Genomic DNA, 15,697 nt, shown 5'->3' on the forward strand with positions numbered 1-15,697 from the left:
GATTCTTTTAAAATGGGAGAAAAATAACATTTTTGCTGGTGGTGATTTTCTCTACTACATAATAAAAAATTAATAATGCAGAGAAAAGGGAATCAATTCCATTGTGCAGTTCTTGGATAGGTGATGGAAATTGTATTTAGTGCACAAGGGAAGGTTTTAGAGAGGAGTAAATAATCATTATCCAGAAACTTGAGAGAAAGCAAAGTATACGGGTTCAATTGTGGGTGAATACATGTCGCTGTGAGAGTTTCTGGAGATTCCTTCTAGTTGCTTCAGTTTTCTCAGTGGAGACAAAGCAAAGCCATCAACTGGGAGTATTAGGATGGAGGTGTTAGAAATTTAAGAAGAAAGGAGAAGGTATGAAATCGTCCTCAAGGAGAGTGGAAAGTACATGTACTAGTGAAATATAGTATGATTGTGGGCAGCCTTCAGAGTCCTCCAACACTTTTTCAAATTGAATTTTTGAAGTGAGATCATTCAGAGTTGCTGTGTGTTTCTACATGCATATTTAGCTGTACAAGTGTAGGTGTTGAAGAGATTTAAATCCAAGCAGAATTGTAATTTTGCCTAGGGAAGGGAGTTGACGGAGATGTGTGTCCTTCAATAGATTGAAGGTCCCAGTGGGCATATGACTGTTAAGGTTGAGATACTGCAGCAAATGAGCTGGAAAAAGAGGAGATGATGGTCGGAGAACTGAGGCTGCATGAAACAGAATTGTGAAAGTATGGGCATTACTAACAATGAATAGGTCTAGAAATGGCCAGGCAGTTAATTGGCTGAGATAATAGGGAAGACAAGATATTTAGAGGGAAGAAGATTAAGCAAGCAAGAGGCCACGTGTCAGGAAGGATCATATATGTATATATTGAAGTTGTCAATTAAATCAAGAGTCATGTTGGAGCGTATCCGGCCGCCGCCACGAGAGGAGCTGCCGCCATGTCAGCACATCTGCAATGGATGATCATGCGGAACTGCTCCAGCTTCTTGACCAAGAGGAACAAGCAGACGTATAGCACCGAGCCCAATAACCTGAAGGCCTGCAGCTCCTTCCGGTACAACAGGTTCATTCACCGCCGGACGGTGGGCATGGAGCTGGCGGCAGACGGCAAAGGGGTCGTGGTGGTCATGAAGCGGAGATCCGGTCAGCGAAAGGCAGCCACTTCCAACATGCGGACCACCATCAACAAGAATGCCCGGGGCCGCCCTCGGCAGCATCCGGCACGTGATCCGAAAGAACAAGTACCGCCCGGGTTTGCGCGTGGCCGCCATCCGGCAGGCCTGCGCGCCAGAAGCCTGTGATGGCGAAGAGAAAGCGGACTCGCCCCACCAAGAGCTCCTGAGCGATCTATCCACTTCCCCAATGCAGTAAAGCTGTCAGCTGACTTGCCTGAAAAAAAAAAAAGAAAAAAGGAGTCATGTTGGAAAGAGTGACCGTTAGGCCAGAGCTAAAATATTTGGGAAACTTGGAGGAGTTAATTGCAAGGTTATTAAGTGACTTCAACAATGAAGAAAATGAGCAATATAATCTGGTGACAGGAGATTAAAAAACAGGATTTACAGGGAGGAGAAGAGAAAAATGGTATAGAAAGGATCATCTATAATGGAAGTGGACATCTTTCAATGTGACCTTTCATAAACGGCAAACTCTTACATGAGTTTTAAAACTTTATTCTGTCTAGCATAGTGTTGACACTCACTAAATAATTATAACTGGTTGAACTTTTATGTTGATATTTGGAATAGAGAAGTAAAGTACTTTAAACACAAAGTGTCGTGAAAAAGTACATAGATGAGAGATGCTAGAGAGAATTCTGTGTTAGAGAGAAAAAATATGAAAGAATAAGGCAGGTGTGGGTTCCAGTCAGGGCTCAGCCATTTGTGAGCTGCGTTCTTTCTTCATTAAGGTATTTCATCTCTGCAATGGGGATAAAAATAACTACCTCAAGGAGTTGTTGTAAGGGGTAAGTACAATGATTTATGTAAAGCACCTGGCACAGAATAAGCCTTCAATTAATGTTAGTTCCCTCCCTAAAAGTAGAGATTCAAATATTGAACATATTTACAGGGTACTGTAACAAAGATAGACTTCTGAGGGAAATAATTTCTATTTCTGTCACCACTGATAAATGATTCATGAACTCATTCATACACCAACTGTGTGTTATTTCAGTGACTTGAGAATGTGTTCATGGACTCTTACAGATTTTCTTTTTTCAATTTCTAGCTTTATATTACTTATTATAGCACCTACAGAGAACACCAATCAGAAGAAAATCTGGCCATTATTCTCTTTCATAGTGAATACTAAAGCATTAATTTTTTGTTTTACTTTTTAAAATTATACAGATATATGATTAGCATGATCATTGAATAGTATGCAATTTTTAAAAATAATTAAATATTTAGAATATTTTATGAATATGGAATGCATATTATTGAATGATGAGAGTATAAATCTAAAGACAATATGCATTTTCTATTAAAATATGCTCATGTTGGGCTTCCCTGGTGGTTCAGTGGTTGAGAGTCCGCCTGCTGATGCAGGGGACACGGGTTCGTGCCCCGGTCCGGGAAGATCCCACATGCCGTGGAGCGGCCCGTGAGCCATGGCCGCTGAGCCTGCGCGTCCGGAGCCTGTGCTCCACAACGCGAGAGGCCACAACAGTGAGAGGCCCGCATACCGCAAAAAAAAAAAAAAAAATGCTTATGTTGAATGAATGTTATTAAATAATTGTATTTGCTTATATACAGAATTCCAAAAAGCATTGAGGTATATTCTCAGTCATTTATGGTCAATGAGGGAAGTAAAAAACGACCCAAGAAACACAAGGGTACCATATAAAGTTGTATATTGGGGCAGAGGGAGGAGCTTCAGTCCATCCCTTCATTCATGGAGGTACTTAGGACCTTTGTGATCACCTAGAAGCTTATAGTCCTTATTGAATCCTCTGTGTACAGCCAGAAGAAAAGTACAAAGGAGGAAAGTGCATGAAATATTTTAAAAGTTTCATAGGCCAGGCATCAGAGTAGTTGAATGTCGTATTTGCCCACATGGCATTGGCCGGAACTAGTCATAAGGTTCACCCAGATGCAAAGAGGTTGGGCAATGCAGTCTAAACGTGTGGCAAGGAGGAGGATATGTGCTTATGGATGAACTAGCTGCTCTATTCTGGAGTTGATGTATTACTAGGTGTTAAATTAGAAGTTAGGGATGAATTCTGTGGTACTACAAAAATGTAGAAAATGGATAGGTCATTTTAAGCTCTCTGAGTACTAGATAGCCCGATAATGCTTCACAGAAGATATGAACGATCCAGGTAGGCCTTGCAAAACTCAGGGTATTTGGTTTGTCAGGAAAGGGTCTGATATGTTTTTCAAGGAGCAAATAACAGTGAGAGTAGGAATAAACTTGCAGTATATTTCAGCGATGAAATTAGTCTGAGGGGGAAATTGGCTTTAATTACTAAGGCATAAGATATCCTCATATATTGATTGGATATGTAAGTTGGACCAGACTAATGTCCGTACTGGATACCAAGATGAGAAATTGTGTGATTATTGAGAAGCCATATTTGCAATTATGTTGTATTGAAAGTAGTATAATGTTGACAATATACTTACTTGAGAAGTTCATAGCAAATGCAAGCATAATCTGGCATTCTACAGTTCGAATTTTTTATTTTATGTTAATCTGAATAAAGAAGTATTTTAACATGATATTCAGGGTAGCTTCTTTTTATAGAAAGCATTGTATAAACTGATGAGTACTTATGCTTGTTTCCAGGCAAGGGCTTAGAACCTCAACTATCATTCTAGACATTACTGATAGATCCATAATTTTAGACTTGGAAAGAACTTTTGAGGTAATCGAGTCCTAAGGCGTCAAAAGACTTTTCTAAAGCATCACAGTTTATCCTAAATCTAAATCTAGATACAGATCTCCTAAATTCTACAGTTTAAGATTGTTATGAAGGAAATCATATTTTCTGTTGTCTTAATTATACCAACTAAAGTGTGCATATCTTACATAGAAAGGGTCTTCATTAGGTTGTCGTATTACTTTGAAAAATAGCTTAATTTAGCTGCAGTTTAAGGAAAACTAGAATAACTAATGTGACACACAAGTGGATATACATTAGAAAACAAATTATGGAGAACAGACTATACCGCCTACTCAGAACTGAACCAGACAAGATAAAGCATATAAGAACAGATATTGCAGTAATGAGAGTGCAGCTGTTTAGGATTCTACGGAAATGTGGGAGACATTATTCATGGAACAAAGAAACTAAAGACAACTTTGAAGCAGCACCTTCATATTTAGCTTTATATTGCATATTTTACATATTTTAATCATATCTCACTTCCTTCCGAAATAGACTTGAGATAGTTTATAACAAGATAATGTTACAGTAGCATGGATGCAAGGATAAGAGAGGATGGGGTATTGGTGTAATAATACCAGATTACTCATAATAGTTTACTAATGCTAGGGGTAAACTTTTATTTAGGACAAACTTTTGGCATTTAGTTTCTTGATATTCAAATCAAAAAAGAAAAACAAAATTATATTTTATTTTTTGGTAAAATAATATTTAGTAAGATGAAGGAGCAAGTGGGCTTTTATCCCCCCATAGTTCTGATCTCTAAGAGGAACTAATTTCTCAATTATTTAATAAGATGGTTTTACAAGAGTTAGCTTCACCATTATCCCATAAATAAATACTAAGCTTTTATTTCTTGCCTGGCTCTCTGCTGAGTTCTTGGGACACACATAGATGAAGAGGAAGCATGCTTACCCTTAAGGAGCTCACAGATAGGAAAAAGGTAATTGGGCAGTAAATTCAATAAATGAGTTACTTGTAAGCCATAATGGTAGCCCACAGGAAAGAGTGTTCAGCACAGTCAGAGAGAGAAGACCCCCCACAGGGTAAGAAATGTTGAATTGATCTTAAAGTATGAATAGATCAAAGATTAAAAGAGAAATGAGCAGAACTTTCTCTTAAAAAATGCATAATTTTATGCAGCTATTTCTGAGAGAATCTTTGGAGAACCAAAACAGTATAGTTCAGATGCTTAAAACTTAGGATAACTGGCTGGATAAAAAGTACTAAAATTTGAGGAATGAGCATTTGATTGATCCCTTCGACCCTATTTGACCATAATTGGTCATATATTTTTCACCTGGCAGTATGCTTTTCTGCCGCATAAGTTGTAAGATTGAGACATTACAAATTTCTTTTTTAATAAAGTCTGGATTATTTTTAATTGTGGTAGAATACATATTACATTAAATTTATCATCTTAACCATTTTTAAGTGTGTAATTCAGTATTGTTAAATATATTTAAATTATTGTGCAGCCAATCTCCAGAACCTTTTCATCTTGCACAACAAACTCTATATCTATTAAATAACTCCCCCTAAATGCCCATCGATAGACGAATGGATAAAGAAGATGTGGTACATATATACAATGGAATATTACTCAGCCATAAAAAGGAATGAAATTGGGTCATTTGTAGAGATGTGGATGGATCTAGAGACTGTCATACAGAGTGATGTAAGTCAGAAAGAGAAAAACAAATGTATATTAACACGTATATGTGGAATCTAGAAAAATTGTACAGATGAACCAGTTTGCAGGGCAGAAATAGAGACACATATAGAGAACAAACTTATGGACACCAGTGGGGGAAAGTGGCAGGGGGGTGGTGGTGGTGGGATGAATTGGGAGATTGGGATTGATGTATATACACTAATATGTATAAAACAGATAACTAATAAGAACCTGCTGTGTAAAAAAATTAATTAAATTAAAAAAATTTAAACAACAACAACTCCCAGTTTTCCTCTCCTCCGTTCCGTAGTAACCATCATTCTACTTTCTATGAATTTGACTATTCTAGGTCTCTTGTGTTAGTGGAATCATACAATTTTTTTTTTTTTTTTTTGCAGTACACGGGCCTCTCACTGTTGTGGCCTCTCCCGTTGCGGAGCACAGGCTCCGGACGCGCAGGCTCAGCGGCCATGGCTCACGGGCCCAGCTGCTCCGCGGCATGTGGGATCTTCCCGGACCGGGGCACGAACGTGTGTCCCCTGCTTCGGCAGGCGGACTCTCAACCACTGTGCCACCAGGGAAGCCCCATAAAATATTTTTTAATTGGCTTATTTCTCTTAGCATGATGTCCTCGAAGTTCAGCCATGTGGTCAGAATCTCCTTCATTTAAAGGGTGAATAATATTCTATTGTATGTATATACCACATTTTATATAACCATTCATACATCCATGGACATTTCTATCTTTTAACTGTTATGAATATTGCTGCTATGAACATACGTGTACAGATATCTCTTAGAGACCCTACTTTCAGTTCATTTGGATATACACCCAGAAATGGAATTGCTGAATATATGGTAATTCTATTTTTAACTTTTTGAAGAATCACTATACTGTTTTCCATAGTGGCTGCACCATTTTACATTTCCACCAGCAGTGCAGAAGAGTTCCAATTTCTCCACATTCTCCCTAACATTGATTATTTTATGTTTTTCTGATCATAGCCATCCTGACGGGTATAAGTGGTATCTCATTGTGGTTTTGATTTGCATTTTTCCAACAATTAGTGATGTTGAGCATGTTTTCATATGCTCCATGTTTTCATATTTATAATATTCGGTGAAAAAAATGTCTATTCAAGTTCTTTGCCCATTTTTTAATTGAGTTATTTAGGGTTTTTGTTGTTGGTTTTAGTTCTCTATATATTCTAAATATTAACAGCTTTTAGATATATGATTTGCAAATATTTTCCACCATTCTTTAGGTTGCCTTTTCACTCTGTTGATTGTGTCACTCAAAATGTTTTTTGAAAAAAATCAGAGGAAATCCAGCAGCTGAGATGTTAGTGGAATAGGGAAGGAGAGTCTTTGTCCTGGAAGGAAAATGAGAGTGTGAGTCACTAATTAATTCTATTTTAAAATATTAGTCGTTAATGCTTATCTTGACAAGGCTGAGATTATGGCTTTCAAGTCCATAAACCCAGAACAGACTATGTTGTCCCATGCCATATCTAATAAAAATGAAAAGACAATTTCAACTGTAAAATTTTAACTTTTCCAAATACGAGAAAAATGTATATTTATTATGAAAGTAAGTAGTTTCTTCAGAATTTTCTGCCTTTATCTCTCTTTTTCTCGTCTCTCTTTCTCAATCTCTCTTCTTCTCTGTTTCTGTCTTTCTCTTGCTAAATTTCTTTATACTTCTCCTGCCTGACTGGTGCCTTGGTCTCTCTATTATGTAATCTAGCACACTGTCTTGATGAAAATGTGAGAGAAACTTCTTTTAGATATTTCACTGACTGATATGAGCATTATTAATAAGAGCTGTCATTTCTGTTGTACATGCTAAGTGCTATTTTTGCTCTGCTCTGGAAAAGAGGAGGATATGAGAGGTTATTTCCCACATAGTTCTTTCCCTCAAAGACATAGTTCAATGGGGAAATGTGAGGAAATAAAACTGGATGAAATATGTTTGTGGCCTTCAGTGTCCCATAACTATTTTTCATTGAAACTGTAGTATGAACGACATTTACCCAAGTAGTTAAGTCCAGATCTTTATGTTGTTCTGAATAAGTTGCTTCTAAGAGGGTTTAAACTAAAAAATGTTAACTAGCATCTATATGATCTGTTGCTTTGAAGATTTTCCAAGCCTTTTTTTTGGTCTTCCAATAAATAGTTCTTAAACTCATTATCAGGGTCTTCCAGCCCTTAAAATACTCAAGTAGTCCTAACAGGTTTTGGGCTGTGTATATACAGTTATGAAGACAAAGAGGCCTCATTCTTACCCAGCTTTTTAACTTCTGCCTCTGGGCCCTTCACTTATGTGGATTTGCAAACTCAGCAGCAACTGCATTAAGGAGCTGAGTAAGCTCAAGAAGGAAGCTCTCATGTTTGACACTAAAAAGTACATTTTCTAGATGAAGATAAATAGGAAATTATTGAACACTATAATGCTGCCTCTTTGATTTCAAATATGGTGAAGATTTCTCTTAGGTGTCCTACAAACCACCATTCTACAGAATGAACTGATTGTTACAGATGAGTCTGGCCACAGTTTTCCTCCTGTTACGGACTGAATGTTTGTGTCCCCTCACAGAATTCCTTTGTTGGAATCCTAACTCTCAAGGGGATTGACATTAGGAGGTGGGGCATTTGGAAGGTGATTAGGTCTTGATGGTAGAGCCCTTATAAAAAGATACCCCCAAACACTAGTTTGCCCCTTCCACCACGTGAGGTTACATCTAGAAGGTGCCCTCTCTGAACCAGAAGGCAGGCTCTCACCAGATAACGAGTGAACTGTGAGAAATAAATTTTTGTTGTAATAAGCCAGTCTGTGGTATTTTGTTATAGCAGCCTGAACAGACTAAGACACCTCCCTAAAAGGGCTAACAGAGGCATGGCTTCTGGGGATGCTGGCAGCTCTTGGAGGTCTTTCTGAATCGAACTTTAAGAAGCCATTGCTGATTGTGTTACTAAAGCCTCTAATGATTATTTTGTTGTTCAAATGATATTAAAAGATTGAAAAGGCTATCAATTTAGAACCAAACAAAGTGGGCTCATGTGCCTTGACAAAGATAATATATATCTTGCGAGACAAAGGTCAGGTCTTATCTGAGTCAGGAGTTTAGCACTAACCATTTTTGTACATGCAAGGCAGCTGAGACATAGTTCCTCTGAAATAAACAGAGATCAGAGCAGCCAGCCTGCTCTATCCTCCATAAAACCTGATCAAAACATACCTCACAAGTTCATTGTGAGTAAATGCAGTCTCCTAGATCCAGCATTCTTTCTAACAAAGAATATGAAAGACCAAAGTGAAAGGGTCCTATCTTGCTGCACCTTAATAGATGTGCTTTAGCCATTATTAAAGGTATGTTTAGGGATTAATCATATCTGTACTTTTTAGAAATATAAGATTGTATATTTCTAACTTTATGTGTTTTGACTGTTGCTTCTTAATTCCTGTAGTTTATTATAATATCCTTAGAAGGCAGATGCTATGCCTTACTCATCGGCATATCACTGGCATATCGGCATATCACAGGACTTGAACATGTGTCGCCTTCCTAGAGGGCCCATAATAATATACCAGATACTCAATAAATATTTGTTGAATATGTGAATAAACAAGTTGACATATATATTTGTGCTATAGGTTCCAAAGAATAATTTTAATTGACCCACTCTAGAATGGGTATCATTCCACTCTGTTAACATCTCCCCATGTCTCCCATTTATGGGAGGCTTATACTACTTGCCATTACCTCTTTCTCAATCCTCTTAAGATATTTAATTTTGTCCTTTTGCATCCACCTAAGGAAGACTCACCACGCTTTCCTGATGCTTCTCAGGGATTAATTAGATGAACATCTCAAGTGATGTGAGAAATATGAGACCATCATCATCACCACCATCATCACCAACACCACCATCACCATATCATGTATGAGCTACTCCCCCACCCCACACACATGATGCTTTCCAAGGGAATGTGATCATTTTAATAGTGTCTTTCTGAATTTAATGCACCTACCTTCGATGTTTATCCCCATGAGGTAACTATGAGTAAAATAGCCTGAAGTGCAGCCACTAGTCTCAGATAATATCCTTGGATGGATTTTCATTGTGGAAATACTTGACTTTGCTGGTCTTTTTTTTTTTTTTGGAGTGCATAGTTGCTATGCTGGTTACTCAAATTTGCCCTGCTGTTAAACCTTTCTCAAGGACTCTTACTACCTATAAAGAGGAGCTTTTGAACTTCTGTATTATTGAAGATACCATCCAAGTTAATTTATTCAACAAATGTTTCTGTGCAGCTATTATAGCCCAGATACTGTTCTATACACTTTATGTATCACTGAACAAACCCTGCAAAGACTCTGGCCCTCTTGGGGGGTTTAATTTTATTTTATTATTTTTTTATTTTAAAGTTTACTTATCATTTATGTTTGTTTTTCTATCTTTCATTCCTTTTAGTCTGTAGTTCTTTACAAACTTCATAAGAACAATGGGATCGTAATGTTATTTATTATTCCTTCTATCAAGTGCTTTTTTAGTTCCTTTACAAATGCAATAACAGTAATTGAATTAATTACATATTTGACAGGTAGATAACACTATACTGTATATGAATTTGTCTCCATTATTTAATGGATAAGAATTTTGATAACTTCATATAACATTATTTTACAGATTTTGTAGGTATATACAATAATATCGTTTTATGAGGTAACTTTATCAGTGTTTATAAAAACTACTAAGTTATTAAAGTTTTCATCTGTTACCATTAAATGAGGTGCTCTAAGTGTTCCATTCAAGAAAACAGACAGCATTTTCATTGAGTGAGCATAGTTCATTTTCTCAACCAGTTTGTTTCATTAAACTGCAGAATCTTATGCTAATACAATGTTAAGATTGCAGATTTCAACCTTCATAACTCAAGGGAGTGAAAAGTCAGAGTTTTAATAACAGCATTAATTTCTTTACATTTCTTATGCCTTATAATAAAGTGTACACTTAGAACACTAACCAGCAATAGTGGAATTATATATAATCAATGTCGGACAAGTTAATGTTACTAAGAGGATCTTAACTTTCATATTCTCTGATTTGTTTTTATCTTTTTTTTAACATCTTTATTGGAGTATAATTGCTTTACAATGGTGTGTTAGTTTCTGCTTTATAACAAAGTGAATCAGTTATACATATACATATGTCCCCATATATCTTCGCTCTTGCATCTCCCTCCCTCCCACCCTCTCTATCCCACCCCTCTAGGTGGTCACAAAGCACCGAGCTGATCTCCCTCCCTGTGCTATGTGGCTGCTTCCCACTAGTTATCTATTTTACGTTTGGTACTGTATATATGTCCATGCCACTCTCTCACTCTGTCACAGCCTACCCTTCCCCCTGCCCCTATCCTCAAGTCCATTCTCTAGTAGGTCTGTGTCTTTATTCCCGTCTTGCCCCTAGGTTCTTCATGGCCACTTTTTTTTTTTAGATTCCATATATATGTGTTAGCATACAGTATTTGTTTTTCTCTTTCTGACTTACTTAACTCTGAATGACAGTCTCTAGGTCCATCCACCTCACTACAGATAACTCAGTTTCGTTCCCTTTTATGGCTGAGTAATATTCCATTGTATATATGTGCCACATCTTTATCCATTCATCTGTTGATGGACACTTCGGTTGCTTCCATGTCCTGGCTATTGTAAATAGAGCTGCAATGAACATTTTGGTACATGACTGTTTTTGAATTATGGTTTTCTCAGGGTATATGCCCAGTAGTGGGATTGATGTGTCTATGGCAGTTCTATTTTTAATTTTTTTAAGGAACCTCCATACCGTTCTCTATAGTGGCTGTATCAATTTCCATTCCCACCAACAGTGCAAGAGAGTTCTCTTTTCTCCACACTCTCTCCAGCATTTATTGTTTCTAGATTTTTTTTTTTTTTTTTTTTTGCGGTACGCGGGCCTCTCACTGTTGTGGCCTCTCCCATTGCGGAGCACAGGCTCCAGACGCGCAGGCTCAGCGGCTATGGTTCACGGGCCCAGCCGCTCCGCAGCATGTGGGATCTTCCCGGACTGGGGCACGAACCCGTGTCCCCTGCATTGGCAGGCAGACTCTCAACCACTGCACCACCAGGGAAGCCCTTGTTTGTAGATTTTCTGATGATGGCCATTCTGACCGGTGTGAGATGATACCTCATTGTAGTTTTGATTTGCATTTCCCTAATGATTAGTGATGTTGAGCATCCTTTCATGTGTTTGTTGGCAATCTGTATATCTTCTTTGGATAAATGTCTATTTAGGTCTTCTGCCCATTTTTGGACTGGGTTTTTTGTTTTTTTGATATTGAGCTGTATGAACTGCTTATAAATTTTGGAGATTAATCCTTTGTCAGTTGCTTCATTTGCAAATATTTTCTCCCATTCTGAGGGTTCTCTTTTCATCTTGTTTATGGTTTCCTTTGCTGTGCGAAAGCTTTTAAGTTTCATTAGGTCCCATTTGTTTATTTTTGTTTTTATTTCCATTTCTCCAGGAGGTGGGTCAAAAAGGATCTTGCTGTGATTTATGTCATAGACTGTTCTGCCTATGTTTTCCTCTAAGAGTTTTATGGTGTCTGGCCTTACATTTAGGTCTTTAATCCATTTTGAGTTTATTTTTGTGTGTGGTGTTAGGGAGTGTTCTAATATCATTCTTTTACATGTAGCTGTCCAGTTTTCCCAGCACCACTTATTGAAGAGGCTGTCTTTTCTCCATTGTATATTCTTGCCTCCTTTATCAAAGATAAGGTGACCATATGTGCGTGGGTTTATCTCTGGGCTTTCTATCCTGTTCCATTGATCTATATTTCTGTTTCTGTGCCAGCACCATACTGTCTTGATTACTGTAGATTTGTAGTATAGTCTGAAGTGAGGGAGCCTGATTCCTCCAACTCCGTTTTTCTTTCTCAAGTTTGCTTTGGCTATTCGGGGTCTTTTGTGTTTCCATACAAATTGTGAAATTTTTTGTTCTAGTTCTGTGAAAAATGCCAATGGTAGTTTGATAGGGATTGCACTGAATCTGTAGATTGCTTTGAGTAGTAGAGTCCTTTTCACAATGTTGATTCTTCCAATCCAAGAACATATTATATCTCTCCATCTATTTATATCATCTTTAATTTCTTTCATCAGTGTCTTATAATTTTCTGCATACAGGTCTTTTGTCTCCTTAGGTAGGTTTATTCCTAGATATTTTATTCTTTTTGTTGCAGTGGTAAATGGGAGTATTTTCTTAATTTCACTTTCAGATTTTTCATCATTGGTGTTTAGGAATGCAAGAGATTTCTGTGCATTAATTTTGTATCCTGCTACTTTACCAAATTCATTGATTAGCTCTACTAGTTTTCTGGTAGCATCTTTAAGATTCTCTATGTATGGTATCATGTCATCTGCAAACAGTGACAGCTTTACTTCTTCTTTTCTGATTTGTATTCCTTTTATTTCTTTTTCTTCTCTGATTGCTGTGGCTAAAACTTCCAAACTATTTTGAATAATAGTGGTGAGAGTGGGCAACCTTGTCTTGTTCCTGATCTTAGTGGAAATGGTTTCACTTTTTCACCATTCAGAAGGATGTTGGCTGTGGGTTTGTCGTATATGTATATGGCCTTTATTATGTTGAGGAAAGTTCCCTCTATGCTCACTTTCTGAAGGTTTTTTTTTTATCATAAATGGGTGTTGAATTTTGTCAAAAGCTTTCTCTGCATCTATTGAGATGATCATATGGTTTTTCTCCTTCAATTTGTTAATATGGTGTATCATGTTGATTGATTTGCGTATATTGAAGAATCCTTGCATTCCTGGGATAAAAACCCCACTTGATCATAGTGTATGATCCTTTTAATGTGCTGTTGGATTCTGTTTGCTAGTATTTTGTTGAGGATTTTCACATCTATGTTTATCAGTGATACTGGCCTATAGTTTTCTTTCTTTGTGACATCTTTGTCTGGTTTTGGTATCAGGGTGATGGTGGCCTCATAGAATGAGTTTGGGAGTGTTCCTCCGTCTGCTATATTTTGGAAGAGTTTGAGAAGGATAGTTGTTTGTTTGGTAGAATTCGCCTGTGAAGCCATCTGGTCCTGGGCTTTTGTTTGTTGGAAGATTTTTAATCACAGTTTCCATTTCAGTGCTTGTGATTGGTCTGTTCATATTTTCTATTTCTTCCTGGTTCAGTCTCAGAAGGTTGTGCATTTCTAAGAATTTGTCCATTTCTTCCAGTTTGTCCATTTTATTGGCATAGAGTTGCTTGTAGTAATCTCTCATGATCCTCTGTATTTCTGCAGTGTCAGTTTTTACTTCTCCTTTCTCATTTCTAATTCTATTGATTTGAGTCTTCTCCCTTTTTTTCTTGATGAGTCTGGCTAATGGTTTATCAATTTTGTTTATCTTCTCCAAGAACCAGCTTTTAGTTTTATTGATCTTTGGTATCATTTCCTTCATTTCTTTTTCATGTATTTCTGATTTGATCTTTATGATTTCTTTCCTTCTGCTAACTTTGGGGTTCTTTTGTTCTTCTTTCTCTAATTGCTTTAGGTATAAGTTTAGGTTGTTTATTTGAGATGTTTCTTGTTTCTTAAGGTAGGATTGTATTGCTATATACTTCCCTCTTAGAACTGCTTTTGCTACATCCCATAGGTTTTGGGTTGTCATGTTTTCATTGTCATTTGTTTCTAGGTATTTTTTGGTTTCCTCAGTGATCTCTTGGTTATTAAGTAATGTGTTGTTTAGCCTCCATGTGTTTATATTTCTTACAGATTTTTTCCTGTAATTGATATCTAGTCTCACAGCGTTGTGGTCGGAAAAGGTACTTGATACGATTTCAATTTTCTTAAATTTACCAAGGCTTGATTTGTGACCCAACATATGATCTATCCTGGAGAATGTTCCAGGAGCACTTGAGAAGAATGTGTATTCTGTTGTTTTTGGATGGAGTGTCCTATAAATATCAACTAAGTCCATCTTGTTTAATGTATCATTTAAAGCTTGTGTTTCCTTATTTATTTTCATTTTGGATGATCTGTCCATTGGTGAAAGTCTGATTTGTTTTTAAATTTACAGCTTTAACAGTGCAGTAATGGAAAGATTTTGCATTTAATTTTCTAATTTTTCTGAAGCAGACAAGAACAGATAATAAAGGTAGAAAAGTTGATAATGATTATTTCAGCATGATAACTATTTTATTAGATAATTTAGAGACAATCCTCTGAATTTTTAATCAGTGTGTTTGACTTCAGAATGTTTATGCTTATAATATGTCCATGTTATTTCTTACCTCAACTCCTTCGGAAATTTCAACTTAGGGACAGATTTCTATTCACATGATAGCCTGTAGCTGAACACCTTTTTAACATATACTGCAAGTAAAATTAATTGTCAAGTCCTAAATTGTGGTCCCAATCATACTTATATTTTGACAAATACTGGTTTAAGCAATATACACCCAGGTCCACTCTGTGTATTTAACTGTTAAATCACATAAATTTGTAACACTGCCAAAATGAATCAAAGAAAAATCTATCTTAAACTGGTATATCCCTAGTAAATGTTGTTGTAAAGATATTTAAATGTAGTTATTTTAAAAAATGGCTTTTCATTATTTTAGAGAGTAATGGCTTCAAATTATATTTTATATAAAAATCTTGTGAATTAGCTACAAATATGCAAATTATTCTATTATGATGGAAAAGCCATAATTTTGTAGAAAACATTTTTCTGTATTATACATTACATATCATATAAACTTTATTTTATATTGCATATTACAGTTTACATTTTGTGTTACGTATGTTTTTAATGTATATTCATAGTACATATCATGTTATATATATTATGTATCATATGTTACTTTTAAAAATTTACTCATTAGTTTAAATTGGATTACCTAAAAAATTGGGAGGATGCATATACACATGCACACACACACACAAACAAAATCCAAGATTATCATTATCACAGACTCTCTCTAAGCCCCCTGCAGTGTTGGCAACAAACACAAGGTAGACCGTGAAGCATGTAGCAACATTGACACTGTGATTTAATGATCTGATTTATTGGTTAGAGGTCAGGTACTTGCATTCAGGGTTGTGGATTTCATG

General features: G+C 36.5%; 1 protein-coding gene and 1 pseudogene across 1 annotated transcript in view; both read left to right on the forward strand.

Annotated features, from left to right (window-relative positions):
• Positions 1–15,697, forward strand: part of KCND2 (potassium voltage-gated channel subfamily D member 2) — a 468,413-nt gene that overhangs the window by 68,522 nt on the left and 384,194 nt on the right. The window lies entirely within an intron of this gene.
• LOC132430717 (large ribosomal subunit protein eL28 pseudogene) lies at positions 937–1,340 on the forward strand (annotated as a pseudogene).

The sequence above is a fragment of the Delphinus delphis genome, chromosome 9 (genome assembly GCF_949987515.2).
Source record: "Delphinus delphis chromosome 9, mDelDel1.2, whole genome shotgun sequence".
Lineage (NCBI taxonomy): Eukaryota > Metazoa > Chordata > Mammalia > Artiodactyla > Delphinidae > Delphinus > Delphinus delphis.